Here is a 24,811-nt window from a genome sequence, read left to right as displayed (position 1 = left end):
ATTAAGATTTTATAATGTGATACGTGATAATAAATTATTAAACTGATTTCTATGATCTATGAATCTGAGAAACTGATAAGATTTCATTCATTCATGATTTAACATTCTATTAAACTAGTTTCTATAGTGATAATAAACTATTAAACGGATCATCTATGAATCATTCAATTATGCAATTGACAATTATAAACTACTAATCATCAATTTCTCATAAATCATAATATATTAGACTAATAACTATTATCATATTACATGATTAGTGATTAACAGGACTGCAGGAAATAAGATAATCGTGTAATCGATCCTTGATGTTGTTGTCTTGTTGATTGGCGATTGCTGAAAGTTGAGTCGATGTGTCTAAGTTGTTGTCGGCCTGCCCTACTGAGTGTTGATCGGTTTTTTTACAAGGAACATGATGTTTCTGGCTTCTGTTCGTCGAATGTCGATATCCGATGCTTCCTTGTGCAGTTGCGCCTTCTCCCGTATGTGATGTTGATGGTCATGCACTGGTTTGCATTTGGATTGGGCTAAAATTATTTATACTATTTAAAATAAAAATGGGCCCCTGAAAATTATGGGCCCTGTTCCAATGCCCATCTTGCCCTGGATCTAAACGTGGCCTGGAAACTTGTATCATTGTTCCTATAGGAACCACATAACAATGTTCTTGGAAGAAGCTTTATCATTGTTCCCATAGGAACCACATAACATTGTTCATAGTAGTAATTTTATTACTATTCCCGTAGGAATCATATAACAGTGTTATCATAGGAACCTTTATCACTATATCTATAGGAACAACATGACATTATTCCCATAGGAACCTTTATTATTGTTCTCATAGTAACCACATAACATTATTCTCGTAGGAACTTTTATCACTATTCTCGTAAGAACCTTTACCATTGTTCCCGAAGAAACCACATAACACTATTCTCATAGAAACCGCATAACATTGTTCCTGCATGAACCTTCAAACAAAATTCTCGTAAGAACATTTTACGGAATTTTTCCTTTCCCCGGGCAAAAGCTTTTTTAGTGTCACACATAACAGACATATATAGGTTGGGTGGGTGCATCGTGTCCCACACATGGTTACGTCGCGTCCACATGTCTCACCCAGGCTCTGCCATTCTTTTGCTTCGATGGCACGTATTATCAGATCTAGCCACGTGTACCATAGGTGTGTTGCTTCATGTATAGGGTGTGCCGCACATTTTTCCATGAATCTCATCTTTCTCATGTTGGATCCAAAACTGACCCTCAAAGACGCATTGCGTCAACCGAAAGGCGTGTTACGCTACTTCATTTTTCCGTTTTCTCATGTTGTATCCAAAACTGACCCTCAAAACTTAATCGAGTATGCCCTAATACTCAAATTTTTGGTCGTTAAAAGAAAGTTATTACATAGACATGTTTTTCTCAGTCCGATTTGGTCCAATCCAACCCATTATAGACATTTGTCATTCCATTCTACAATATGGTGCAAGCTCTTTCGCCCATATTTTCCATCACATTATGAAAAAACTAGTTTTATAAACATGTCCACCCTTCACACCCATTTTAGTTTAAAAAAAGATTAGGTCAAAATAAAATTATCAACAATTGTCATCTTTTATAGTATCATTTGTACTTATACAAAAAAATGAACAATCAAAAACATGTGATGGATAAAGATGCCAGATCTATTGCATTTTCATGTTAGTACCTTATAGAATTTTATTAAATATTCAAGAATGCAAATATACTAAAAATTAAATATTGTTAACCCATTTAAATAACTAATGATAAAATACATATAAGTGTAAATAAAAACAAGTAATTAATTACATAATTAATTAAATGCTATTATTGTGAAGTTGTGTTTCCATATCATACATGAGTGTATAAATGCCATTCTATAGGATTTTGAAGAACATATATAATTAACCTTCATATTGGAAAAGTTTTTATGTAGGTACTTGAATATACCTTTTTATATGTGTGCCTGCATATTGGTAAAGTTTTTATTTCATCCTTATACCTGGAAATGTATCTAATTATTGGTGTGTATTGATAAGCTAAAAATGATCATTTTTATAAAAACAATTTTAGCGGCAAACGGAAGACTTTAAAATAATTAGTTTATTTTTAGATCATTTTAACAACACTGGCAAGAGGATCCAAATACATGAACAAGATAGATAATGAAAACCAAAGGATATTTAAAACTACAATCTTTGAAAACTTTGATCCTACTTGGCTTTGGGCAGTTCACGAAGATAGGAAATTAAGAGCATTAACCTTCATCTTCTTTATAATGTACCAACCATCAAGAGTAAGGCACTTTGAATGCTAGTTTTCATCTTGTATGAATTACTACTTGTGCCTTAAGTATTGAACACAATAAAGTACTAAGGAGAAGCACTTTAACATCACCAACGCTTGCAACTTGTCTTTAAAATAGAACAAATAGGGAGAGGAGTTGTAGCTATAGTTTTGACTTTTGAGAGCAAAACCAAATGGAAAAAGAAGCAAATCTAATGCAAGCCTCATGCATTTATTGTATACTAACAAATGAGATCTAATGACTATGCATAATCTTCCAATATATGATAGTCATTTAAGAAGCATTGAAGATAGAGTGTGAAGTGAAACAAGCGACCCCTATCCTTTAGGGATGGGCTCAACCATGCATGCAAAAGAAGGGGTCCATAAGTGTTTAGCACTCTACCTTATATAACTAATGTGCACAACTTATTCTTCTAATATCCAATATGCCCAAAATGTTGTACACGATATTTTATATCATACATTATGTTATAGTAACTAGTTATAACCTCTAGAAATATTATTTTCACAAAAATAATAATTTTCCCTAATTAATTACAAGAGTTGATTGTTTATTATAGTCATATTAATAATAAACATTCAAAATGTGCCAACTTGATAATGGTATGACCCTGTAGGATCATATGTTATTAATTATTACTAATGTCATTCAATAATGCTTCTTGAGCATATAGATCCAATAATCTCCCACTTCCACATGATTCATTACAGACTGACATAGACAGTAGTTGACGTCTAACAATAGGTTATTGCCCCTAACAACACACAAAGTGGTGTCATCTCATCAACATCCAATTCTAGGAGCTTAAAGCTACAATTGTTACTTTATGTGTTTGTATCAGGTATCCCTTTGTCTTAGACATCATGTTGAACATGAGTTATAGATAACAATCAATCTCATGTGGTGTTCAACTTTTAGTAAGGCCTTAGATATCTAACTCTCAAACAATAAGAGGAACAATTCTCATCTTGACTACATATGCCCATCAAGTAGTCCATGATATACCCAACGATTACCCTTATAAATGCCTTTTATGGAACAACATTAAACCACATCAAAGCACAATAATCCCTACATTCAAGGCCCAAATATGTATCTCATGTCAAAAAATACAAAGATACTACCTTTTATCAAACACCAATCATGAATACGATCCATAAATTGATTTTGATACGCAATACAAAAAAAAAGTCGATTGTGCTACAGAAGGAATCCACTGCAAAAGGTTGAAATTCCGTTGCAAACGAAAAATAGCTATGAAATTTGCAACGGCCCAATTATGTCCCAAAAAAATGTCTAGCGAGGTGTTTTCTATGGAAACTGTAATTCCGTTGAAAATGAGACAATAAAATGGAATCCATGGCTAATGTATTATGTAGCGCATTCCATAGACGGATTCTATTCTGAATTTCGTAGTCATACTATTAGATTAAGGCGTCTAAGCCAATAACTAAATTGGTATATTTTTGAAATAAAAGCAAAGTCCTTTTTAAGTTGCCCTCAAAACTACCAACCGAGAAGAATTGCATTTGGAGAAAAAGAATAGTTTACTAAAATATTATATGATTAATATATTAATTAAAAATAGTTATAATAATTTTAGAATTAATCAAAAACTAATTGGAATTAGTTTCAGGTTAATTGGAATTAACTGGAAGTAGGGACTAACATGTAATTGTTCAATATTTGAACAAGATGATGGGTTTTATATGTTACAAAATTTTATTTTGGCAGAAAAACCTAAACCCTAAGTTTACATGCACCCTAAAGGATATATGTTCTCACTATAATTTTCAAACAACTATTAAATATCAAGAACCCTAAAAGCATGTTGCTATTTTCGAAATTAATAAAGTGTTATTAGAAAATTCATACCTTAGTTTATTATAGTAAATAAACTAGTAATTCTTGTTGGGCTTCAGAAAGAAAGCAGCAGAAGTCCCATGCCTCTAATGGATCCTACCCAAACCCTAGCAATTGGAAGCTAAAGAGGAAAAAGGAGAAGAAGGAAGAATTTTGAATCTAAGTTCTTTGAAAGATTTGATTTTCAAAATTCTAAACCTCCAGTAGTTTATATAGGTGTGTGGAAGGTTGTATGTAAGGCAAGTTCCTTTTAGATAACCCCTACCCTATTGCTTCCTCCCTAAGGCATTCCAAGCTTCATTAGATCCCAATAATACCTATAGAAACCATCCCCCTATTGGGATGTTCTAGAATTGGTCAATGTTCAACTTTTAAACAATGTCACCTTTAGTCCTTCTACTTTTAATTAATCTAAAAATTAATTCCAATTAGTTTCTGATTAATTCTTAATTTAAAAAAAATATTATTTCTAATTAATATATTATTCTTATAATATATTAATAAGTTATTTATTTTGATTTCTGATTAATTTATTAACTATATCATAAATTAATAAATCAGTCTCTCTCATCAAAAAACATTCCAGTCAATTACTAGGTTTGAGGACAACCCAAAAGGACATTGTTAATAATTCAAGATTATACTAATTTAGTTATTGACTTAGATACCTAATCCAACAGTCTCCCATTTGGATTAGTCTAAAACTAAATTATAGGTATAACTTCTAAATTAAAAAGCAAAAAGGTGATTTCCAAAACAACTGTCGAACTCTGATCTAATCAGACATTTGTCCTTTATATAAGTGATCAAATATTCATTCGTTCTATAAGATATCATATGGATATGAGACATGGATTAAAATCAATCTCATTATCCAAAATTCTATTTCCTGATAACTTGATTTGTGATGACGTCATAAGACTTCTAATTGAGCAAATCAATTTAGTCCTCGTTGGGCTCAACACTATAAGTCAACACGAATTCATCGAGGGACCCAAAGATATCACTTTTCCCATTAGGGAGAAAGCAACGAATAAACTTTGGTTCATATGCTTTTATCTTTTACTCACCAAATTGCACATGACACTACGTTTTATAACATCAAGTTACTGATGCGTTTTCGCAATACCAATATACAACCAACTTGTAAATTACAATTCATATATCTCCATTTTAAGAATAAAATATATTATCATCTCATAATTACTCATGATATAATCCATGAAGTAATTCTCTGATCGTGAGGTAATCCAATACTCAAATCTCCATTTTCTAAGTACTCATGAACATTTTAGCAACACAATTGCTATTTCTAAACTCCATAAACAATCTATAATCCAATTCATGACAGTCTTCATACACTACTTACTTCCTAAAGTATGAGTGACTGTGGAATTTCGAATAATCAAATCATTCAGGAAGTAAAACATGCAAAGTAAAACACAATAATAAAATAATTAACTATGTTGAATATAAATAATCTCTATTATTTAATCACTATAATAATTACGACTTTATTCATTGTATAATGTTTTGAGTAATCAACTAACCACTAGAATTAAACATCAGTCATGCCATGTTATGAATATGCATACTATGCCTCCATATGGTCCTTATTTTGTGAATATATCAACTGTACATTATTCCAATGATGCTCATTTCACAACTCTAAATTCTTATCACTATCTAGGATGTTATGGAATTTCAACTTAACATGCATTAACTTCCTATAATATCAGGATTCTAAAGTCTCAAAGATTGATCATTCGATATTACATCATATATCATTGGAACTTTGTTACTAGAAAAAATCCCATGGTAGTTTCTAGTTCACGGTACAATTCTTGAAGACTTCTCTTTGCATTAAAGTTTCCAAATCACATGTAGATGTTTCAACTATCCCCCATTATGAATCATCTCCATATTCCCATATGACCATCCACTCTGATTATCTCAATTGAGAATTGTGTCACTATGGTCCTTCAAAATTAATATCATACTTCTAACTGTCCACAAGCAACTAGTCTTTCGGTATAACCTTAGAATGTTCTTGACAGGTATTTAACAGCTTTAGTCACACAAAATTCTAGTCCTTTTCTTCACAATTCTCTGAGCATTTAAAAAATTAGAATAAGTGAGTATTATATTATATGTAATTGATCCAATATTTGAAGCATATAGGACTTGACTTATTATGTCTCACATAAGCATTTGATATATGTTCAGGCTCTTGCTATAATATTTTCATATATCGAATCTCATATGTTGAACCATTTCAACAAGATATCCATATATATATCTTTGACTAAGTTATATTATAGTACACGATCTAAACCTTTAGATCTGAAAAGAGTAAGATTACCCTCTTCCTTAACTCCACTATAGCAAAACAATTCCCAAACTATGCAATTTGCATATTGGAAACATTGTTTCCTACGAACAGTATTGTCAACATGTAATACTAGCATAACAATAATGGTCCCACTAGCTTTGATATGTAACCATAAATGAACTGGATTTCTAAAAATCAATACTCCTGACTTCCTTACTGAAGTACAGATTTCTGTTCCGCGATTCTTTGATAAGTATCCAGCTAGATTTCTTAAGCTTATACACCTTAATTGGATAGCACATGTGTGTGTTTGAACCCTTTCAGAACTTGTACATATATGTCTTGAAATTTTAAAAAATTCCTTGCCATTCCTCACAATTCGAAATATGAAAAGGGATGTCGTAATCATATTGTGAATTTGATAATACAATTAACACAACCAATATCCATATTGATCTTTGTCTAATCTTATAATCTATCAACAAAAGTATTTCCTCACAATCATTCTCATGAATTACAGCGAAACCTTTGTCACCTAGATTTTATGGTGCATACATTCCTATCCATATAAATATATCATTTCCATCCTACAGTCATAATACATGGTTTAGGACAAAAGCAAATTCAAATCTAGATTTCCTTCATGGACTAAACTTCTCAATTCTAAATTTCTTGTCCTTGAGCAGCACAAAGGCCTACCAGTGCTTCCATGTTGTTAGCAACTCACCCATATTGATCAATGTATTTTCACTAACCAACGAGCTTTTTCTTTTGTAGTTAAATGTAAACATAAAACTCATAAGCATTGCCAACTCTAAAAAAATAAGAATGTGTCAACCAAACACGATAGGTTATCAACCTCAGGTCGCGTGCCTGTGATAACTAAAAAGTTTATTGTCGATTGACTCTTGAAACTCTCAAGACCAATATGACTCCCACCGACTTCTTGACATATGAGTTTTCTCTCAAGAAACATTGATTGACGAGATAAAAGAGATTTTCAAAAGTTCGTGGGGATTCTCGACAAGAAAACACTTCAAAGAATAGGTCTTAGTATATCTTTTGTTTGTCGATTAACGAAAACATCACAACTCTAGTTCTATATGTGTTAGAGTAAGAAAACATCTTACGCCACATATTTTTAGGTGTTTTCAACCTTGTTAGTTTCAAGATATGATTCATAGTTACTAGAGCATGGATCTACAACTTGATTTGGAATGAAGTATGACTCATATCTTGATCGAATTATTTCAAACAATATCTGATTCCTCATCTTAGTCATACAATTGCACTAAGATATTTTTGTTGATCAATTGTGATATAAATCCAAAATCACTAAGATGATCATAAAACATTATACTACAACATTCTCTTTTCTTATCAGATTGGAGAATCTTTTATCTATCTACTTAATAGATTCTTCTTATTCGTTCTGCTAGTCTTTTGAATATATTCAAAGTATTAGAAATATTCTTAATCTTATAAACACAACCATATTTACAGAAATATTAGAAAATCATGACGAATAGAGTTATCGTCCTTTGTGGTGGATCTAAATAATCCATATCAACATGTACTGGATCCAATAGTCTTTCACTTGACTCATATAAACATGTGATCAATGAATTAGCTATAATTTCCAATGATCAATATTCTCATACACTATACAATACGAGTTGTACAATACCAAGTACTTGTCCAATTGGTGATGAGGTTTCTTTTCACTTGTCAATTATGACAATACCACATGCGATATCATAAGAATTAAATACACAATCAATATTGCTAATATTAGAAACATAACCAACACTTGCATAAATGTCATTTCAAGGAAATATAAAATACGACAACCAGATAAACCAAAATTTCACATTAATTTATTGAAGATAAACGAAAAGTTGGAACTTGTCCTTACAAGGCATAAAATGAAAACTGTGTTTTTAGACATCTCCGAAGATTAATAGTGATCTATTAAATTATCCCAACTCCTTAATAGTAGCTCCAAATTCTGATCTTTGAACCATGTGACCAAAATCCATTTCTCATGATTAGATTTAGCTTACCTTGCTCAAGCTTCCTTCTTTATCTTAGTTCCTTTAATACCATTAAAATGAGATCATCACATCATGTATTAAGAGTCTATGAATAGGAACTTATAAAAAATGGAGTCACATAATGGATGTACCTACATTAGAGTCACATGAATTCACTTTACTATCTCTAAGATCTTTCAAGTATTTTGGGCAGCTTTGTTTCCAATGTCCCTTCAATTGGTAGAAAAACAAATGGACTCTTTGGGGTCAATACATGGAACGATCCCATAACTAGCCTTTCTCTTTACCATACGATCAAACGATTTGATCTTGGATGACCCTTTTCCATCGGGAAGAGAAATCTTTTCTAGATCACCATTGTTACCATTGTCATTTTCCATGGAAACCTTGGAATTAGACCCTATAAGGATCTCTGCTTCAGATGTGCTCTTAAGCATTTCTACTTCAGCAACAATCAACATTTGGTTCACATCAGTTAGGTTCACGTTAATATTCCTCATATAAAAGTTCTCAATGAACTAATCATATGAATTTGGAAGCGAGTGAACAACCAAACCAATGGCTTGCTCCCTTGGGAAATTGACACCCAATCTATCCAACTTGTTAATGTACAATTTCATTTTTAGAACATGTGTACACACAAAGTTTCCATCTTAATGCCAATAAGGATTGAGTAGTCTCATATATTTCAACTTAAGAAAAAAACGTGATGGTGGGATAGTCACAAGAGGAGGAGGTGGAAGAATTGAAGAAGTATGTTGTTCAGTTCCATCATTTCTTAAGGAAGGGAAAACAATCACCTTGACTTGAAGTTGGAAGACCATCTCTTAAAAGATTGAGGAAAACCATTTCTATAAGAATGAGTAAGAACAGTTTTATCTGTGTAAGACATATAAAATTACCAAAAAAAAAGAATTCAAGTTAGTTGGTTTTAATCCATAATTGTTAACTCAAACTTTAAATTAAGGCTAGGTTCCATATTTTCGATTCGAACATTAAAGAATGATGTCGTAATCAAATTCGAGTCTATTTTAAGTAAGTAAGGCTTTTATCAATTCCGTTCTTATAAAACTCCTAGGCCCTTTGAGATTCATTAAATCTTATCAATGACATGTTTAATCTCAAAGTATGCTCCAACTTTTGTGACTAGGATGACGAGGATCACATACGAGATGTGAATAACCATGCAAACCTGCTTGACAACCTCGATGCTATTTAACATCTCTCATTGATGTGTCAGTTAACTACACACGCTCCATCAAAAATGATAATTTTCAAGATGCCCATTATATCTCTTTGTAGTCCCTATTAGTTTCCCGGTTAACCTAACACGCTCCACTAATGACATATAAAGCATGCTGTGCGTTTTCATGGATTAGTATACTTTTCACATATTTCCTAAAGTAACTAAGAGTGAGATTTTTAAAAATGGTTTACTTACTTTATGTCATTATACTTATTAATGATATTGTGTCCTATCAAATCCGTTTAGCTAACGACCCTCCACCATAAAAGAGAACGGCGGGTAAGAGTAGATACCTAATGGCGGTCATTTTATAGGCCGCTTCCTTAAACTCCCCTTATAATATGACTTTGTGAAGGTGTACTAGCGATTTGACTTGTTTTGTCTTATACATATAATATATTAATATTTTAATCATATATATATATATATATATATATATATATATATTAATATTTATCTTTTAATTAACAATTAATTAAATTAATTAAATCATTATGCATTAAATAATTATACACAATTAAACAATTAATGAAATAATGGAAATTTAATCCTAATTCTAAGCCTCTTAATTTTCGAAAATAGGCTAGGGTTTCTCAGGTTTTAATTATTCAAATTTTAAGGCTTTTTAAAATAACAAATAAGGAAACAAAGTAAACCCTAAAAGGGATACCTCAATTTTCGAAGATGGGCAAAGGAGAATAGGGTTTCTAATATATATATATATATATATATATATATATATATATATATATATATATATATATATATATATATATAATAGTGGAGGCAACGGTTTCAAGAAACCTAGGGATTTTTGAAAATTGCCTCCTTAGGGTTTAGTTTCTATAAACCCTAATTTTTAATCTATTCAACTTTGTCCAAGATCAATGAGAACAATGAATTTAGTACCACGGAAGGGTTATATATGTTACAAAAATTTATTTTTTTGGAAAAACATAAACTCTGATTTCACATACACCCTAACGGATTTATGTTCTCACTATGATTTGCAAACAACTATTGAATATCAAGAACCCTAAAAGTACGTTTCTATTTTTGAAATTAATAAAGGGTTATTAGAAAATTCATAACTTAATTTATTGTGGCAAATAAACTAGTAATCCTTTCTTGCAGGTCTTCAAAAAGCAAGCACCAGAAGTCTCGTGCATCTAATGGCTCATACCCAAATCCAAGTAATTGTAAGCTAAAGAGGAAAGAGAAGAAGAAGGAATAACTTCAAATCTAAGCTCTTAGAATGAGATGATTTTCAAAATCCTATATCCTTAGGGGTTTATATAGGTGTGAGCAAGGTTGTATGTAAGGTCGATTCCTTTTAGATAACCCTTACCACATTGCTTCCTCCCTAGGGCATTCCAAGCTTCCTTAAAGCCTAAGAATACCTCTAGAAACCCTCTATAAATCACCCCACCCCCCTCTTGAGAGGTTCTAGAATAAGTCAATGTTCAACTTTAGAAAATTGTTACCTTTAGTCCTTCTATTTTTAATTAATCCAATTAATTTTTAATTATTTATTAATTAAACAATATTATTTCTAATTAATATATTATTATCATAGTATATTAATCAATCATTTATTTTGATATCCAATTAATTTAGTAACTATATAATAAATTATAAAGTCAATATCTCTCTCTTTCTCTCTCTCTCTCTCTCTCTCTAAAAAAGCATTTGAGTCATTTACTAGGTTTGAAGGGAACCCAAAAGGACTTTGATAATAATTTAAGATTATAGTAATTTAGTTATTTTCTTAGACACTTAATCCAACACAAGAGAGGGATTCTAGAACCCTCCTAGCATATCCGGTTTTGGCTATGTATTTAGGGTTTCTAGAAAGATCCTTATTGATAATTAAGGAGTTATATAATTACCATAGTTGAAATATTATCATCATTATATTCGAATTAGGGTTATCCAAGGCCTCCTTATTAACTATAAATAGGACCCTAGGGTTTCTAGTTTTCATCTACTCTTCCAAAGCCTCTTAGAACTGAATTTCTGCTCCTCTTTCCTTTCTCCAAATTAGGTACAAGCCATTGGAGGCATCATCTCTTTTGTGCTAAGCTTTGCAAGTTCTACAACTACAAGGATTGGTGTGATTTTTTAACACTAACAAATCAAAAGGTATGTAACTTTATACTTTGTAATTTTCGAATTACACTAGAGTTATGCTATTTTAGTAGTTCATTTTATGTTGCTATCTAGGTGTATGACATAGATCTTTTATATGACGCATGTACCCTATTAATCGTTAATTGTTTTCCGCATTGTACAATTTTGTTTTCTGTTAAACTCATCAGTGGTATCAAAGCTTAGGCTTGTCTAACATTGATTGCACATGCGATGAATCGAACTAAAACCTATTTTCACAAAAAGACTGTTCTCATGACGTGACAATGCTTATGTCACGACGTGAAAAATGATTTGATATATTTCCAATTATTATCTTCCTAGTCTAATTTATGGTATTATTTTTGGTAATTATCATGTATTAATTCTGATTGATTCCCAATTTTGAATTCCTTTTGTGGTACTAAATAAAACCCAAATTATTATGAGATATCCTAATTTGATAATTTTTAATTACATATATTAAATTGTATTATCTATTATGAATTTAATAATTAATTTAATTATAAGAATAATTAAAGGATAATTATACATTCATTATTGGTTTAAGTTAGTTAATTAATTATATGATAATTTAGATAATTAATGTTTGAACCTCGTATTAAAAAAATACACCTTATACTCTATATGGTTAAAAGTTTAATATATTATATGTATTAGACAAGTCAGTTAATTGTTAGTAGGTTACATTCACAAAGACGTGTTATAAGGAGAGTATAAAGAAACAACTTATAAAAGGAATGTTGAATAGGTGTCTATTCTCACTCACCGTTGTCTCGTGATCGTATTTTCTTTCCATGTGATCGCATTTTTCAATAAAAATTCCCAGATGACATTTTTCGACCCAAACAATCTTCACCACTTTATGCGATCATAGAAGTCAAAAATACGATCGCATTTTTGGCTTTTTTACACGTTTCGGTCTCAATTCTTCATTTTAAGTAAACATGAAAGTCGTCTGAAATCTTGTTTATTTTCTGGAACATTTTGAGTCTCCTCAATTGGATTTACGATTCATGAGATGTAGTCAAAATACTGACAGTGGGACAAAGCTGCCATCAACATCCTTTAGGCTTTAGAATGTAGCAATCTGTCTTCGTTTGATCAATTCGATTGAATTTTTCATGAAAAAAATAGCTTCCAAGAATTCCTCAGAATCCATAATAAGTTCCAATCACCAATTAATTCAAATGCTCCATCAAACGCATCCAAAGCTACTCCCAAAGTACTACTCCACTCGAATTATCTGAAAACAACATAAAAACATGAGCGATACGGGAATTTTTACGAATGACATGAGTTGAAAAATATTTAAGCTAATTAACATGAAATAAAATAAAATATGATGTAAAATTCTAATAAAAACTATCCTAAATTATTCATAAATTGGAATCTTTCAATCCCACCACAATCTTTCGTACAAGTATTGTGATCTAATCACAGTATTTCATACAAATGTTGTGATCCAACCACGGTCTTTCATATAGGTGTTGTGAACCAACCATAGTTTTTCATAAAGGTGCTATGATCCACCAAATTTTTTCATGCAAGAGTCATAAAGACAATCTAGCAACCTACATATTATAGTGAGAATACTTACCTTGCAAACGTAGTCAACAACTAACATCTCTCATAGTCAATGAACCGGGTGACATGCACCTCCTAATAAACCATACAAGGTAAAACCTTAGTAAATGGTCAAAATTCAACCAAGTAAAAAATTCAATGGTCAAAGTCAACTTCAGCGAGTTCCACGGCGTGGCAGAGTAAGACAAAATAGTCTAGCATACCCTAATCGCCACATCGTGGAAACTTGGTCTCAATAGCTTAATGGATTAAGTTGTTTTCCTCCTACTACAAGAGCTATAAAGCTCAAATCTAGTCTTTCTTAAGGTTTTGATGGAAGAACTTCCCAACTTTAGCCATTAAGTTATTCCGATAACTCAAGATCTCTACACCTAGGTCCTAAATGGCAACTAAATGCATGAGCTCATTCAATAAGCACTTAATCACCAAAGACAGAAGTCCATAACTTCCAAAAGGATTTCCTCAACCTAAAACTGATGGGTTTTGGTCAAAAGACATCCTATGTGCTCATACAAACCCTAATGCTTAGATCTAGGTTTCTCTATTGTACATGCAAGTTATCCAAGACTATAAACCCTAATTCTAGCATTCAAATAATCATATTAACATGAGAATAGGTTTATAATGTTACCTTGATTGTTATGTAATAATAACAATCCCAATTCCTCCTTGAATTGGCTTTGGAAGGCTTAGAGTCACAAGTGTCACTCCTCTAATGGCTTACAAACACCAAGAACAAATGGAGAAGATATAAAGAGAGAGGAGAGGTATAAGAATTCGTCCCTAAGATGCCTTGGGAAGGTCTGGACGAAATCATGAGCCAAAGGGGGTTTATATAGGTGTAGAGATAGGGTTTCAGTCCTTATCCTTATCTAGTTGCTTGCCCACCAAGCAACCCATAAGATAAGCCTTGAATCCTTATCATGGTCGAATTCTAAGGCCTTATCACCTTAAATTCGTCCAACCCATCCTTAGGATAATCCTTACCCTATTTTGTAACTATCACATAATTACAATTCAGCCCCTCTAGTTTAATTAATTACATTTGATCACAAAATTAATTCTTAATTAATTATTGACCAATATTAATTAAACAAATATGATTTCTCCTTTAATATATTATTCTTATAACATATTAATAAATCATAATAACCTCTCTCTCTCTCTATTTATTTCTCCAATCAAGTTGCTTTGGTGAAGGCAACCCAAAAGGATCATGCACCATCGGGTCAAGTACATACCAAAATAGTTATGGACTTAGACACTAATCCAACAGTCTCCCACTTAGATAAGTCTAATAACTATTATGCGTATGACTTCAGATCCTGATCTGCAATCGTAGCTTTCCATAGCCGTTGTCAACTCTGATCATATCAGATACGCATGTCCTTAGATAAGGGATCATATATTCCTCCATTCTAGATATCATATGAGATATGATTTGAAATCATTCTCTTTGTACTATATCTCGATTCCCGATTTATGACGACTGACTAATTGAACAAATCAAATTAGCCCTAGCCCGGCCGAGCATTTATGTTTGTCATCACTAAATCATCGAGGGGCCCAAAGATATCGCTTTTATCCTACTTTGGATAAAAGGAACGGATAAACTTTGATACAATGCTTGCTTGCACTCACTAACCAAATCACACACAACAATATGTTTTATAACACCAAGTTACTAGTGCGCTTACATATTATCAATGTGCAACCGATTCGCAAGATACAACTCACACATCTCGGTTTCAAGAATATAAGATGTTATCGTCTCACTAATCACTCGTGATACAATTCATGGAGTGATTCAAGTGAGCATGGGTTTAATCCAATGCTCAAATCATATTCATAAGCACTCATGAACGTTGCAGCAAACATTTGATTATGTCTAATACCTTATAGACAATCAACACACCAATTCATGACAGTCTTCATTCATATCTACTTCCAACATATGAACGACTGTGACCCGTTCGAATAATTTGACTGTTCTCAACCAATTAAATTATTCAGGAAGTCAAAACATGCAAATGTGAAACACATGAATAATACTAATCCCATATGGGCTCAATCCTTTGAGTATAAATAAAACACCTTTTATTTATCACCATATCAATTACTCATTATTTGTCGTTTCGGGTAATCAACTTCTTACTTGAATTATTACACTTGTCCCATGCTCCTAGCATGCACACAATGTTTACCTATGGTTCTCACTTTGTGAAATAGACCAAATTGAGCACATTTCCAATCATTCTCATTTCACAACTCCAAATCCTTTCTCCATAAGTGAAAGAATATCAAATTCTTGCTACTTATAGAATATGCTAGATTCTAACATTTTATGCAACGATCCATTTGTAATATCACTGCACCAAAGTTACAAAGACTATTGCCAATGAAATTACAAAGTCCTCTATCGGAGATTGTTACAATACAACTCCTTAGACATGATGTCTCTCACTCAAAGTACATTCCTTTGAACATCCTTTTGCATAAAAGTTTCTAATCTAGTCATAGATTTTTCAATATTCAATTTCCAATATGGATACATTTCCATATTTTCCATATGACAACTTATTCTTAATAGAATCTTATCTATTCCTAATAATGTCGATATGGTCCATCCAATATGAAAACATTTCCATATCTTCCAATACTATACTTCCAACTACTCACAAGCAACCAATCCTCGTCGAACTTGGATTGTCCTTTGATAATTGTTTAATTATCTTAGTCAAAACCGCTTCTAGTCCCTTTTCCCTCTAAATGCGCTAGACATTTGGAAAAATTTTAGAATGGTCAAACATTAAAGCATTTGCAATCGATCCTATACCCGAAGCGTATGGGACACGACGCATAATGTTTTATTTGCTATGTTCTCAAAATTCGAATTGTAAGAGGAATGCCGTAATCATAATCGAAATTTTAAGAACATACTATGTACCTTTGACTAAATTTATTAACATTTCTTAAACTAAGCCTTTAGATTTGAAATGAAGCATAATATTCTCTCCCTTAATTATAGCAAAACAACTTTATAACCCTTACTACTTTGCAAGGTATAACTCTTGTTTTCTATAATTAATATTGCCAACCTGCAATACGTGCCTTAATAATCATACAATCATAACATTTATGCTCCCACTATCATGATGATTATTACAAAACATAACACTTATGCTCCCACTAGCTTCGACATGTATTCATAAACATCTTAACTTTCAAAAAATCAATACTTATTGAATTTATTAAGTTCATGTTTCTAATACTTAGTGCTTTGATAATCTTTTATCAAGGTTTCTTGAACTTATACACCTTTGCCTTCGATAGTTCATATGTGTGTCTAAACACTTAAGACTAATTGCCAAACCTCACAATTCAAATTATGGAAAGGGATACCGTAACCATAATCGAATTCGAGAATGCAATTTTACAATCACTATCTTCTTAAAATCTTTCTTAGTGAAAGCATTTCCTCACAATCATTTTCATGAAGGAGGAAATCTTATGACACTTAGATTTAAACGGTGTATGTGTTCCTATCCATGTGAATTTGTTAAAACCAAAGTTTATGACAAATTCAAACTCATATGGACCGAACTTTTTTAATCTTGATTTCTTGCCTTATGGTAGCACAACTGCCCACCATGTCTTCCAAGTAGTTAAGCAGCTCACCTTTTCTTATCAATGTACTTTCCATTGATCAAGGTCCTTGCCTTTTATGCATTCAAATGAGAACTCATAGGACTCACATGCATAATTAACTCGATTGGATTGGCACAGAAATGATAGGTTGTAAACCTCAACTTGTGTGCTAGTGATGATCGATAAGGTTTATTTGATTTGTTCTTGAAACCTTTCAAGACCATTAAGACTCCCACTGACTCCTTGACATATAAGATTCTCTTGTCAATAACCATTTCTTGACAAACAAATATTCAAGAGTTAGTGTAGCTTTTATCAAAACACTTCTTAAATTGGTCCTAGTTGGTCTTTGTCTTATCCAAGACATCACAACTTTCCACGTTTAATGAATATTATAAACCTTCTTTATACTTATCACTCAATGTCACAATCTTAACTCTGAGACTTGTTTTGGAACGAAGTATGATTGACTTCTTGATTTAACCATTTCTTCAATTCTTGATCCCTCTTCTTAGACATACAATTGTACTAAGACTCATTTAGAGGATCAATTGAGATATGGTTCTTAATCATTAAGACCTATCATAAAGCATAAAAGGTACTCTCCCTTCTTCTTAGAATGGAGAAACTTTTATCTTTCTGCCTACTTGATTCTTCTTATTCGTTCTACTATTGATTTAAACCTTTTCAATCAATTCAGAATTACACTTAATCTTATAAGTATAATCATATTTACTAAACCTTTAGCAAATCATGACGAATATATTTGTTACTCTTATCGTGGAATATCATCTTCATGTGGAATGCTTGTTCCACGAGATTTGAGAAGACCATAGTTGTCAAACTTTGACATCTACAAAACGGGAGAAAACGAATTCAAGTTAGTTGATTGATTGAGTCCTTAGTAAATCACCCAAATGAGATACTAAGGCTAGGACCCAACACAATATTCTACAACTCGGGAGAGGGATGTCGTAACCCAAATTGCAGAACATTTGAAGGTAAGTGAATGACGATTCACTAATTTCCACCATGAAAAACGAAAAAAGAAATTTTAGTTTTAAATCTATGAAAACTCCTAGATCCTTTGAGTTCATTGAACTTTCAATGGCATGTTTAAATCTCGATATGCCCCTCTAGTTTGTGACTGGGATGCCGAGGATCACAAAGCGGGTGTGAATAACCATGCAAACTTACATGGTGCCCTCACATGTTACGGTCACCTATTCGATGTGCCGGTAAACCACACACGCTCCACCGAACTATGACAAACATTGAGTTACCCTTTGCTACCTTTGCTTAGAACCATTTAGTGTGCCGGTAAACCACACACGCTCCACTAATGTCTTCGCAAGGGCACAAAGTGTAATTTCATGAAATTGCATCAATTCACTTTTGCCTAAGTAACTAATATTGGGAATTTTAAGAAAACATTTAGTTACATTTATACTTCATTATACTTATAATGGAAGGTTTTGTCCTATCCTACCCGTTCGGCTAACGACCCTCCACTAGTCAAGAGTGCGGTGGGTAAGAATGGATACCCATTCAATCGCCATTTTATAGGCAATTTCCTTAAACACCCCTTATAGACCAGCTTCGTGAATGAGGCCTACTAACGGTAAGACTGACTTTTACTCATACATATATATATATAATGTTAGACTTTTAATGTTATATATAGTATAGAGTGTATTTTATACTTTCAAAATACTAGGTGGTCTAATTTAACAATTATATTTTTAATTCAATTAAATTGTAAACCTAAACTTTTATGGATTTATTAAATCTCTTTTAATTATACACCTTAATTAATTAATAAAACCATCAGGGTGTGATTTGAACTTTTTCAAAACAATACTAGAGTTTTAGAATTTAACATTCCTAATTAAACTTGTAATCAACTTTTAAATTCCAAAACTCGAGGGCAAGTTTTGAAACATTTCAAAACATTAGGGTTTAGAATTTAAATATACATCAAATTAAACTATTAATCCAAAATATTAAATTCCAAAACTTGAGGGCAAGTTTTGAAACCTTTTTCAAAATATTAGGGTTTCAACTATTTAAATTTCAAAACAACAAAACTTTTGGGTTCAAATTTAAACTATAAAACCTAAGGGGAAAATATGAAACATTTCATAACATAAGGATCAAATAGCAAATAATCTAAATTAACAATTAATCACATAATTATCCATATTTGATTTATTTAATGATTTCTTGCAAAACAATTTACCAATTTAATCAAAATAATTAATCAATTATCACATAAGGAAACAAATATTTTATTAATTGATAAATATCTTCAATTAGATCAAGGATATACTCATATATATAAAAAAACAAATTTATATTGATCTAATGTGATAAGGCAACTTTCCATAAGCAAAAACAGCAAGAAATCCCGAGATATACTCCATCTGACGAGTTGACTCGTCGAGTCAAGCTTGGACTCGTCGAGTCTGCATGGACTCGGCGAGTTCAGCTATGGACTCGGCGATTCCAGCCTCCAGAACATCAAAAATCGAATTTTTTTGAACATGTAATGCATCAATACAATTGAAACCAGTCTAGGCTCTGATACCACTGATGGGTTTTGGTCAAAAGACATCCTATGTGCTCATACAAACCCTAATGCTTGGATCTAGGTTTCTCTATTGTACATGCAAGTTATCCAAGACTATAAACCCTAATTCTAGCATTCAAATAATCATATTAACATGAGAATAGGTTTATAATGTTACCTTGATTGTTATGTAGTAATAACAATCCCAATTCCTCCTTGAATTGACTTTGGAAGGCTTAGAGTCACATGTGTCACTCCTCTAATGGCTTACAAACACCAAGAGCAAATGGAGAAGATATAAAGAGAGATGAGAGGTATAAGAATTCGTCCCTAAGATGTCTTGGGAAGGTCTGGACGAAATCATGAGCCACAGGGGGTTTATATAGGTGTAGAGATAGGGTTTTAGTCCTTATCCTTATCTAGTTGCTTGCCCACCAAGCAACCCATAAGATAAGCCTTGAATCCTTATCATGGTCGAATTCTAAGGCCTTATCACCTTAAATTCGTCCAACCCATCCTTAGGATAATCCTTACCCTATTTTGTAACTATCACATAATTACAATTCAGCCCCTCTAGTTTAATTAATTACATTTGATCACAAAATTAATTCTTAATTAATTATTGACCAATATTAATTAAACAAATATGATTTCTCCTTTAATATATTATTCTTATAACATATTAATAAATCATAATAACCTCTCTCTCTATTTATTTCTCCAATCAAGTTGCTTTGGTGCAGGCAACCCAAAAGGACCATGCACCATCGGGTCAAGTACATACCAAAATAGTTATGGACTTAGACACTAATCCAACAAAAACATCATAAAAATTGATGCTTTATGGGCATGCATGTCTCTTCCAAATTAGGTCAAAACATGAAAGAAATGAACTCAAACTTATGCATGAGACCAAATACATCATAGGACTCTAGATCTTAAACATATAACCCCAAAGGGACCTCAAGGATCCATAAAGTTGCCAATTTTCTGGAATCCAGTCCTCCAAACTTCAACAACATGAAGAAAAAGGGACAAGGAGCCTAGATCTAGAAGCATGCAACATAAAGCTTGGATCTTTGACACTTACGATGGTCAAGAAATATGCTTAGGGATGATGATGAGGCTTGAAAGCTAAATCTATGAGCCAAGGGAGCTTCCTTTTCCTTCAAGATGCCAAAAAGACCACAAGAATTTCAAAAACTCAAAATAGAGGCTATATCTGATTAGGGATTGAAAGGAAGGTGTTGTTGTTAGAATAATAAATAATAGATTGATAGAATCTAAAAAGGTATATGAATTAAAGCCAAGGACACAATGATAAAAAAATGTGCTGAATTATTAAAAAACCACTACCTTAGAGGAGCTTGATTAAAAACTTCTAATGTAAAGGCAGTTTAGGTTAAGTAGAATCGATACTAATCACGGTGCATGCATGCGCTATAAATAGTCTAACCCTGGCACATTAAAAATCAGGTGGACAGGCCTAGTTCGTTACAAAGATGGACTATAAACATTACAAAACATTATTGACACAACACTAAATAACCCAACAATCTCCCCCTTTGTGTCAATAAGGATGGTAGATATTCATTGTTGTTGGCGCTTCTGAACTACAAAAAGTTTCGGCATTATGCCCAGCAAAGTCTTGTGAAGCTGGATGTACCAGTTAATCATATCATAGAAACATTTCTTGTCCCCTACATTGTTCGCTTTGCACTGACCCATGAACTCCAAAATGTATTGCAGACAAGAAGTGGAGTATAAATGCTTGTTAGAAATGTAGAAGCAAACTCTCTGAAAATTAGCATATGCCCTTTGTTTTATTTGGAAAGCCATACACCAGCAATATTTTCATATTCTCCCCAGCTTCATCTTTTTAAAATCTTTTGGAGCTTCCTTGGGCAACGCTATTGGCTTCTTTTAGAGGACTGTTGCAATCTCCACATCGATCTTACCAACTTCGTGGATGTACGAGACCAACATTATTTTGAGATGTGCCACGATCATTTCAAATTTCTGTTCATCCTTCAATAGCATATGAACATGAGCAATACAATCATACGGGTTTAGACATGGCAAATTAGCAAGAGTAAATTCGAACACTGAACTCGTAGGTCCTCTTGCAACTTTTAAATGAGCGTTCAGGAAGCTTTCGGTTTCAATAAGGCCAAAAACCTTCATAACAGATATTTTCTTTGAGCTCCAGGTTTCATATTGAGGCTTTATGTGCTTCAGATAGAAAGAAAAGAGCATCTGATTAGCACCGTTGTCAGAAAGAGGTACATTCGCAACTTTGTCAAAACACCAAAACTGAAAGGCCTTCGGAGTAATCGGTAGATCAAGCTGCGAGTCTGGACTGTTCTCCAATTCGAATGACACAACTGGCTCTAACTAATACACGCTCAGATTATCAATTGCCTCATTCAATATACGCTCCAAGGTCTACAAAGGAAATAAAAGCATCTGAGTTTCCAAAGTGACTTGAGCTTCTCGAGCAGCCTTCTCTCGTTCTTCAACTTCCTTAACAATGCGATGATTTTTGTAAAGTTCTGCTTGACGAATCTTCCTTCTTAATTTCTAATATTCATCTTTTTCCTCCTCATCACTATCATCAAGAAAATTTTCTTGTCCTATCGAACTCGAAGATACATTATCCTTCGGTTCATTTGACTTTGGCTTTTGTTCTTGATCATTTCCACCACCTATTTCTTTTACAACAGCGGAAGTTCTTGCAGGTTCTCCCCCTTCTTTTGGAATAGAAGATTCTGAAACACCTTCAATTCTAACAAGCATGGAAAAGATTGGCTTCATTTTCTCATCCAGATGCTGACGGAAAAACATTGTGTGAATCACGAGTCTCGATAAGACTGTGCAAATGAGCGTTCACATCAGCCACACAACTCTTAAACACTGATTTCTTAGACTTGAGCTCATTGATCTGTTGATTCGCATGAGACAACTTCACACACAAAACCTTTATCTTTTCGGTTTTAATGGCGATCCGATTCATGATCTTGCTCTTTGTTGCCAGATCTTCTTGAGGCTTTTCAATTTTGAAGGAGATAAAGGCTTTAAACTCGGTGTTATCATCTTGGATATTTATACGAACTTTCATAAGGGTTGCTTTCTCTGTTAAGAGAGTATTCCCAGGGCTGGTGATCACTTGATTGGCGTTGGCAGTGTTGGATTCAAATGAGGCTTTAAAATCACCCATGAAGGTTTGAACATCATACAATAGTTTTTCAACTTTTAATGTCGTGTCCTTGCAAGTGTTCGCTGAACTCTCAACAACTTTGTTAGATTTTTCAAGGTTCGCATCATGCTCTTTCGTCAATGTGTCCAGGAAAGCCTTCCGAGTTGCAAGATACTACTCGGAGCTAGAAGAGGGCTTGGATGACTCATACAAAGTGTTTAGATTTTCTTGAAGAAGCTTGAACTGACGATGAGACATTGGAGCATCACCATCACAAGATTGTTGTACATGGAAGGGACTGTAGTGAAAGTTTTCAAACTCGTCCTGATCATCACCAAAAACTGTATCCATATCATCTTCACCAGGTGGTGATATCGGAAAAGAATCAACACCAAAAGTGAAACCAGAAGCCTCGTTCCCCGTATCAGATACATTGATAGTGACCGGTGGAGTACTAGTGGTCATTGTTTTTGTTGTAGTTGAGTCCGTGAACAGTGGAGTAGTATGAGCAGCAGAGATCTGTGGCTACGAAACTCCAACAAAGACATGTGGACATGGAGCGATTGTGATCGGAGTTGTAGTAGGAGGAGGAGAAGGTGGAGAGAAATCCTGGAAAAAGTCATCTGTTATTGGAACAGAAGTGGGCACTGAAAATGTTATCTCAGGATTGGTTGTTGATGGCTCCGAAATGATAGGATGCAAAGTATCAGCTGTGGCAACGGTTTCGTGCTGAACTTGCTCGTGAGTGCGAATATCAGAGATGGTGTTAGAATCTGAATACTCCTCAACACTTGGTGTAGGCGTTATGGGCTTGCGAGTGATTCACTTGACTTTCTTCTTTTTAGTTTGAGTAGGCTCGGAGGGTCCAACCTTCGTTTTTCGCTTTCCCCTTTCTTAGTCTTATTAGCCTCTTCTAAAACCTGTCGCATTGCAACTGTTAAAGGGCGAGCACCCGAAGCCGATTGTCTGCCATGTGCGTTGATAACTTCACTGTCGGCTGGAACGTTTCGAAGCATCGCTTCTAGAATAGATCTGATGAAGGTAAACCACGAACTATCTGACAGAATAACATTTGAAGTGTGGAAAACGAGAATGCCAAAGATTATTGAACCCCCAGTTACTGGAATATTGAGGCGATTGATAGCCCTCCGAACAATAATAGACCAAAATCGTGCACAAGATATCTCGTTGTGCCTTGTAACAGAAAGTGTACTTTGGAAAAATTGAGCCCAAAGCATTGAACCATAATCAAGATTGACTCCTGAGTAAACAGCATAGATGATTGTGAGAAAAAGCTTACTTGCATTGTCTGAGCCGGTCACCCTTTTCGAAAAACTCTTGAAGATTAGGGTAAAAAGCCCATTCCAAATACGTGGAAGGTTAGGCTTCTTGAACTTGGAGATGACGACACGATATTCCTTGTAACCCATTTGTAAAACATCTCTAGAATAGCAAAATTGGAGATGGTTTTTGGATCAAGCAAATCCCTATTAGAAGGAAACCCCATTAAGTGACTAAATCTGGAATTTGTCATTGAGGATTGTTGATTACCCAACTCGAAAGTGATAGTTGCAGTACTCTCATCATAACAGACAGTAGAGAAAGATTTGGAGAGAAGAGCCAAAGGAACATTCTCTGTCTTTGATAGAGCAGTAGCCAGAGGAGAGTATTTTAGGCATTCGATCAACGGTTCGAGAAAGGCATCATACTTGGATGGATCAAGGTCCAAGATGAGATTCTGGTTAGCCTTAATGCCCAATAATGTTGATTGAGCGATTTGTTCATCAACTGAAGAAGAAGCAGCAATGGATATTGTTGAAGACGGTGATGAACAAT

This window comes from Lactuca serriola, chromosome 8, assembly GCF_051521515.1.
Source record: "Lactuca serriola cultivar US96UC23 chromosome 8, Lser_US96UC23_V15, whole genome shotgun sequence".
Classification (NCBI taxonomy): Eukaryota; Viridiplantae; Streptophyta; class Magnoliopsida; order Asterales; family Asteraceae; genus Lactuca; species Lactuca serriola.
The sequence above is the reverse complement of the archived record's forward strand: the minus strand, read 5'-3'. Positions refer to the sequence as shown.